Below are 8,013 nucleotides of genomic sequence, written 5' to 3' on the forward strand. Positions count from 1 at the left end.
TCATTTATAATGAAATGACTAGAACCACTGCAATCAAATTCTGAAACACTAGATTAAAGTGACTAAGCCTATCTCAGAATGTAGAAGAAGAAGAAGAAGAAGAAGAAGAAGAAGAAGAAGAAGAAGAAGAAGAAGAAGAAGAAGAAGAAGAAGAAGAAGAAGAAGAATCTAGTGTGATCCCACTGTGTAATCCTTTCCAAAGAAATTTTGATTTTCTAGCAGATTCCTGGCTGTGGTGGTTTTGTGATTCTGGCAAATACTTTGTGTGTCTTGTGAGAGATGCTCAGATGTTCCTGCCTCACTAGTGAATTTTGATCAATTTCACTAAACCGTTTGTCCTGGGCTTTCAAACCAGCAGTTTGTATTTATAAAGTGATCCAAGAAGAAGTCAATGAACTCTGTGGTTTGGCATTAACCACAGTATTGTCATGTCAAATGGAATGTGCCAACTCATCTCAATCTGTATTCATGTCCGAAGAGCCACAGGAAGTCTATGCACTCAGTCAATAAAGAGACTGTTAACTTTGACTGGGGACTTTGCATACTTCTTATCACTGAGTTTGAAATAAATTGAAAAGAACACAATTTATTCTGTAATTAGTCATTTTAAATTTAAGATGATATACTTGTTTAGTAGTTAATCTTTGAATAAATCAATTTAAATATCAATCTCTCCTTAATTACTATCCTCTTTTTTTTTTTTTTTTTTTTTTTTTTTTTTTTTTTTTTTTATGATAGGGTCTCACTATGGAGCTTAGGATAGCCCCTAGCTTGGTATCCTTTTACCTCCACACCCCAAGTACTGAGATTATAGCATGCACCACTGGATAAATATTAATCTTAGGATAAGAGAGGAGTGAGCTCTCCATAAGCAGCCAGGATGATGACACAGGGTAAATCATAAGCTAGTCACATAGTTCCCAAACCAAAAAGGGTCTCGACTGGATGAAAAGTCTACAGAATGAGAAAAACTAATTGAGGGAGACAGTGGACAAAGAACACCATGACTCATGACCACTCTCATTATTGGATGAGCAACATTGAGTCACCTTTCTGGCTGGACTGAAAAGCTATGCAAAGGGTATGTAGACTGCCCACTGGTTTGGCATGCAATCCACTCCAAGAATGACCAGTCTCGATAGAGATCATCTTGATGTCCATCCCATTCTTGGTCTAAGTCTCATCCTCAGAAGGCAGCTAACTAGGCTGTTTTTGTTTTTCTCTGTATTTCCATTTGAGAATTTCTCTTTTTCTTAATAGATCTGTTTCATTTGCTTTGTTTACTCTTTACTGAATCTGCTTATCTATTCTTCTTTGGCATGGACATGAACCTAGGATCCTCTGATTTGAGCAGCTTTGGTGATCTCAGCATCTTGGCTCCCTGGGTTGAGCTCACCATGAGTTGACAAAGGCTCTGCTGCAGTAAAGAACCATATCACTACTGGTTTGTAACAATCTTATTGTGGTATTTTTCTCCTCATAAAAGCATTTTTAAAAATTCCCATGAGAAGCCTTACAGTATCATCTCAACCTCTGGTATGGCTAAGATTGTAAGGGTTGTCACAAAGCTTAGCTGCAGTAAAATTTCTACTGTATGCCAGAGGAAAATATTCTTTGATAATGATAAATTTGTGTGCATGTATGTATGTATGTATGTACGTATGTGTGTATGCATATGTGTATACATGACAGAAGAACATAGAAGTTTATTTTTTTCATACTGGAGAATAGCACTGGGCAGCTTATCTTACTAAAATCATTCAAGTGATCAGGTGTCTTCCATCAGCTCGTGCAAGCAGCTGCCAGGGTGTTGTTGCCATGGGTAAGGTAGAACTAACTGCCTCTCCTGTAGTTTGCTAGGATACAAGGAAACATGCCCAGTACCCCTAGGTTCAGGACAAGGAGGTGATCCCCTCTCCTCACAGTCTATGGATACTCTAGCCCACAATGGGTGCTAGGAAATGTGGTCTCTCATGGGAGTCACACACCCAGGAATGAAGGGAAGTAAATTTGGTAGATTGCTAGCTATTTTCATCAAAACATCATTTTGTTGATTTGCAGAATTATCTCCAAGATAAACAATTTGGTATTTCAATAAGTTTTCTTTTCAATAGATTCATGACAATTTAAAACTGATTTTATATTCCATGAGATTGCTGTTTTATCATGCTACATGAAAAGCAAACTCATATTTGTGAGCAAAGGACTCACTGACTGGACTCTTCTCTTATACAAAGCCATATAGCTGAGCAGCCTTTGAATGAAGAACACATTTTCCTCAGGGCCCAAAGATGAATGCTTACTATTTGGGGGAATATCAAAGAGACTATAATAAACGGGAAAGCACTTTGGAGAATGAAAAGCTTTCAATAAATGCACAATTGTTATTATTATAGTATTATTATCATGGAAGTGTTAGTGGTCTGTTCATATAGAGTGTTATATAGTTCTACAAGGGGTTGGGCTCCATATAAAGACACTTTATTCTTATCTTTTCAGCTTGTTTTCTACTCTGTCCTGCAGAGTTACAAGTGTGATCTGCTAAACAAACATGTCGTGATAAATATAACAGATTTTGGCACAAAAGTGATATAGTAAAATCTTATGTTCTCAGTATCACAGTCAACTAGGTATATGATTTTAGCTTCTATTTATAAGTCATAAAAATTTTCTCTAATCATAATATATCAATTTATTGCAAATTACTTCTTAAAGTTATTTTGATTTTGAGACGGGGTCCGACGATATTGTTCACTCTGGCCTTGAACTTACAATCCTGCTTCCATCTGCCAAATGCTTAGGTTACTGGCATTTGTTATAATGCTTGCTCAAAAATTACTTTTATTTTTTACCACTGATTTTTATCATTACCATTTATCTTTGTTTGTATGATACTGGCTTTTTCATCAGCACTCTTACAAATGTCTGGAATATTCTTCAGAGAAGAAACCTCCATTCTCTCTCAATACTCCTCTTGAAGGATACTCAGGACAAAAGGAACTTGCTTGTCCTGTGGCTGCATCCAGTCTAGTAGGTGTGATGACACATGTAAGTTCTTACCCATGGATTTTCCCCCCTGTGCTATGTGCTATAGTGATTGATACCATTGTAATTATTGCCAATCAGTAAATCTTCGCCATAACTGCCTATGACTTTTGTTTGTGCACTATTTGTGTGGACTTTTCTCCCAATCCCCAGGAAAATTAAATGAATGGAAAAGAAGAGGCTTTACAATAATAATTATACCACAAGAATGCCTGAGAAAATAAGACAGTCTTAGGAGAGTGGGTTATTTAATTTTTTGAATGAAGTAATCCTTACGTATAAGAAACCACGGAGCATGAAGAAACACTTATCCTCAACGACTTCAATTTCCAACCTTTAGAATAATTCGACCAAGCCAACCAGATGCGGAGGAAAGGCTGTCTTACCGATCACGGACAAGCTTTCTCACAGCCTATCAAATGTTACTCAGGATAATTTGGCACACCGTTCCTATTGTTTTTTTTCAGACGTCTGTCCCCTACAAATATCTCATCTTTGCAAAGGAAGCCCATCGAGAGGATTATGGTAATCTTTGTTCCTGATTAAAATTTCTCTGCTCCGTTGGTGTGTGTGTGTGTGTGTGTGTGTGTGTGTGTGTGTGTGTGTGTGTTTTCCTTCCATGGTGGTTTAATCCACATTCTATGGTTCTGTGATTAACCTTGAGTGTGGACCCACAGTGTAGATTCCTTCGAGCCCTAACTGAACATGCAGACTGCCGCTTTGTTTTACTACCAATTTTTGCAGTACATTGAATGCCCTCCCCCTCGATTTTGTTCCCCGAGCAAAGAATTTTCTTTTCAGTTCTTTCTTACTTGAGTTGGTCTTTTTCTGAGGAGTGATTTTTGTGGACTTTGGAAATCATAGAATTGATCGGTGATTCATAAGACCGATTTCCTTGTGTCCTCACAATTAAAATACGCTGTGACATTTTGTCATCCACAAACGCAGGCCGGACGGTGGTGGTGTTAAGATTACTGATTAGTTCCGCGGCCCTGCTCAGCACCTCCCGCCTGCACCTCGAATGGGCCATAAACTTGAAAGCCTCTCTGGGCCGCAGGGTGAGGCTCCCCTCTAGGCACTAGGAACCCGGCGAGCCACCCCGGAATGAGAAAAAGAACTTAAGAGGATTAAAACAAGAAAGGACGCATTTGGAGTCCTGGGAGGTGATGCCAGTCAGGGGCTCTGAATACCTAAGAAAAATTTCCTTGGTCTACGCGGGCGGGGCTCCCTTCTCCCGGAGTAGCATCCCCAGAGGGAGGGCAGGCACCGCCACCTCTCCTCTCTTGACAAGGGTAGTTTTGGCTAGGAAAGAGCCACAGGGGAGGCAGGAATTTGTCCCATAAGCCAATGACTGCTCAGCTGTGCCTGTCGTGGTTGCTGTCACTGTACAGCTTCCGGAAAAGGCCGAAGGAAGGCCAGGCCCCATGGGTCATTTGAATGAATGAAGACTTTAGTCTTGAAGTGTTTGGTCTGTTCTAATCATACCTGATTTCTGTTTGCTTTTAATTTTGAAATAGGGTCTCATTCTGCAGTTCAGCCTAGTCTCTGTGTAGCCTGTGGATCACCTGGGGTTACTGGAGTGTTCTGTGAAACCTGGCTTGCTCACACTGGATTTATATAGTCCATCCCGTGAATAAGTCACCACTAGTTTTAATTTTATTTTTGTTTTTCATGACTCTGGGGATGGAATCCGGAGTTCATGTGTGCTAGGTAAACACTCTACGACAGTACTAGGCCCTACAGAATTCTACGAGAGAGAGAGAGAGAGAGAGAGAGAGAGAGAGAGAGAGAGAGAGAGAGAGAGAGAGACCCAAAGTACGGCTCTCATGTTCATACATCAGATAACATAGGTAAAAAATATTTCAAATTTTAAGTAGGCCTAACTGCTGTTCATCAAGGAAGTAAGAAAAAAAGTATTCTTTTTTTAAAACAAGAGAGAATTTTGCTGAGCTTCACGGCACAGGTCTGTAATATCAGCTACTTGGGAGACTGAGGCAGGAAGAGTGCAAGCTCATGATAGCTTGGGCATCTTAGTGATAAAATTTGTCTAAAAATGCAAGATTTAAAAAGATTAAGATAACTGCTCAGTAGTAGAGTGCTTGCCTAACATGCACAAAGCTCCAGGTTTGACCCTAATACTCCCCAAACCAGAATAGAAATTTGTCTGCAATTTGCTTAACAATGGTCTCAAATACTGTAATGAAGCCTGATATACAAAAACGCATAGCATTTTAATGTACTAGAAAACCATTTTTGAAGAGGTGCGGTGTAAGTGAAGAGGCAATTACTAAACACCGTCCTTCAATAATAGGAGAGCGTTAGGGTGGGGACCAAGCGATTTCATAGTAGCCCACAACTGAAGAGAATCACAGAGGGAACAAATATAACCTGCCACTCTAACACAGTACACATGTTTGACTACAGGACAGGAGCAGTGCCACCAGATTTTCAGCCAATAGAGAGCATGCATTTGAAAAACTGCTCTGTGCTTGGGAAAGTCCTGAGGCTATGTAAAACAGTGAAAGACTTTTTTTTTTTTTTTTCCTGTTGTCTATTCTGCTGCTCAAGAATTCAAGGAGGTGCTCTCTGCTCCTCCTCCCTGTTCCGGAGATCACTGCAACTTCTTGTGCAGTGCCCAGCCTCGTCCCGTAGACAAAATGATGAAGGTCGGTGTGAACGGATTTGGCCGTATTGGGCACCTGGTTACCAGGGCTGCCTTCTGCTCTGCATCTGGCAAAGTGGAGATTGTTGCCATCAACGATCCCTTCATTGACCTCAACTACATGGTCTACATGTTCCAGTATGACTCCACCCATGGCAAGTTCAAAGGCACAGTCAAGGCTGAGAATGGGAAGCTTGTCATCAACGGGAAGCCCATCACCATCTTCCAGGATCGAGATCCCGCTAACATCAAATGGGGTCATGCTGGTGCTGAGTACGTCGTAGAGTCCACTGGCGTCTTCACCACTATGGAGAAGGCCGGGGCCCACTTGAAGGGTGGGGCCAAAAGGGTCATTATCTCCACCCCTTCTGCTGATTGCTCCATGTTCGTGATGGGTGTGAAATACGACAAGTCACTCAAGATTGTCAGCAATGCATCCTGCACCACCAACTGCTTAGCCCCCCTGGCCAAGGTCATCCATGACAAATTTGGCATCGTGGAAGGGCTCATGACCACAGTCCATGCCATCACTGCCACTCAGAAGACTGTGGATGGCCCCTCTGGAAAGCTGTGGCGTGATGGCCGTGGGGCTGCCCAGAACATCATCCCTGCATCCACTGGTGCTGCCAAGGGTGTGGGTAAGATCATCCCAGAGCTGAACGGGAAGCTCACTGGCATGGCCTTCCGTGTTCCTACCCCCAATGTGTCCGTTGTGGATCTGACATGCCGCCTGGAGAAACCTGCCAAGTATGATGATATCAAGAAGGTGGTGAAGCAGGCATCTGAGGGCCCACTGAAGGGCATCCTGGGCTACACTGAGGACCAGGTTGTCTCCTGTGACTTCAACAGCAACTCCCACTCTTCCACCTTTGATGCTGGGGCTGGTGTTGCTCTCAATGACAACTTTGTAAAGATCATTTCCTTGTATGACAGTGACTATGGCTACAGCAACAGGGTCGTGGACCTCATGGCCTACATGGCCTCCAAGGAGTAAGAAACCCTGGACCACCCATCCCAGTAAGGACACTGAGAGCAAGAGAGAGGCCCTTGGTTGCTGAGGAGTCCCTGTCCCCCACACTGAGCATCTCCTCACAATTCCCTTCCCAGACCCCACAACAACAGGAGGGGCCTAGGGAGCCCTCCCTACTCTCTGAAATACCATCAATAAACATTCTCTGCACCCACAAAAAAAAAAAAAAAAAAAAAAAAAGGAATTCAAGGAGGTGAACAGTCACACTGTCCTTCATGGCAGTACCCAAAAATGGATGCTGTGAGAAGCCATTAACCTGGCAACTCGATGCCATCAAAACTATCCACCATAGCAGTTAAGTCTCATAGCTGCCAATCAAGGTGAAAAGAATCATGGGTCAAGTCTATTTTTTAAAAAGATTATATTATTTTACTTTAGTGTGTGTATATATAGACCTATCCCACAATTCTCTTTTATATGGATGTCTAAGGACAACCTGCAGGAGTTGGTTTTCTTTCTCTAAGTGTGGGTTCTGAAGATTAAACTCAGGGCATCAAGCTTGGAAGCAAGTGCCTTTTGTCTACAGAGCCATCCCACCAGCCCAAAAGTCTTAATGAAAAAAAAAAAAAAAAAGAAGGCAATCGTTAGGGGAGGGTTGTTGCTGCTCTAGACAAATACATTACCACTAAACTCCACTCTAGGTAAAAATTTCTTTCTTTCTTGTTTTGTTTTTGTTTGTTTGTTTTGAGACAGGGTTTCTCTGTATAGCCCTGGCTGTCCCAGAACTCACTCTTTAGACCAGGCTGGCTTCGAACTCAGAAATCCACCTACCTCTGCCTCTGAAGTGCTGGGATTAGATTAAAGGTGTGCGCCACCACTGCTTGGCTTAGGTAAAAATTTCTTGATCGTCACATTCAGAATGATTGTTCCTGAGTCCTGATTCTGGTGGCGATGCTTAAAGAGAACCTTGAGGCAGACAAAGCTCCTGAGGACACCGAAATAGACAGGCTCTGGGGCTACTGAGATGGTTTGTCACCAAGCCTGAGGAACTGAGATGGATCTCTGGAATCCACCTTGTTGAAGGACTGGATCTCAAGCAGGTCAGGAAGCAGGAGCTGATGCAGAGGCCATGGAGAGATGCTACTTACTGGCTTACTTTCCCTGGCTTGCACAGCTTGCTTTCTTATAGAACCCAGGACTACTGCCCAGGGATGGTACCACCCACTATGGGCCCTCCCACTCTTGATCACTAATTGAGAAAATGTCTTACAGCTGCATCTCATGGAGGCATTGCTTTAAGAGAGGCTCCTTTCTCTGTGATACCTCTAACTTGTGT

The 8,013-nt window shown here is 42.3% G+C and overlaps 1 pseudogene; it reads left to right on the forward strand.

Moving 5' to 3' along the window:
* Positions 1-5,679: 5,679 nt before the first annotated feature.
* On the forward strand, positions 5,680-6,738 carry LOC143436674 (glyceraldehyde-3-phosphate dehydrogenase pseudogene; annotated as a pseudogene).
* Positions 6,739-8,013: the final 1,275 nt, after the last annotated feature.

The sequence above is a fragment of the Arvicanthis niloticus genome, chromosome 23, assembly GCF_011762505.2.
Source record: "Arvicanthis niloticus isolate mArvNil1 chromosome 23, mArvNil1.pat.X, whole genome shotgun sequence".
Taxonomy (NCBI): Eukaryota; Metazoa; Chordata; class Mammalia; order Rodentia; family Muridae; genus Arvicanthis; species Arvicanthis niloticus.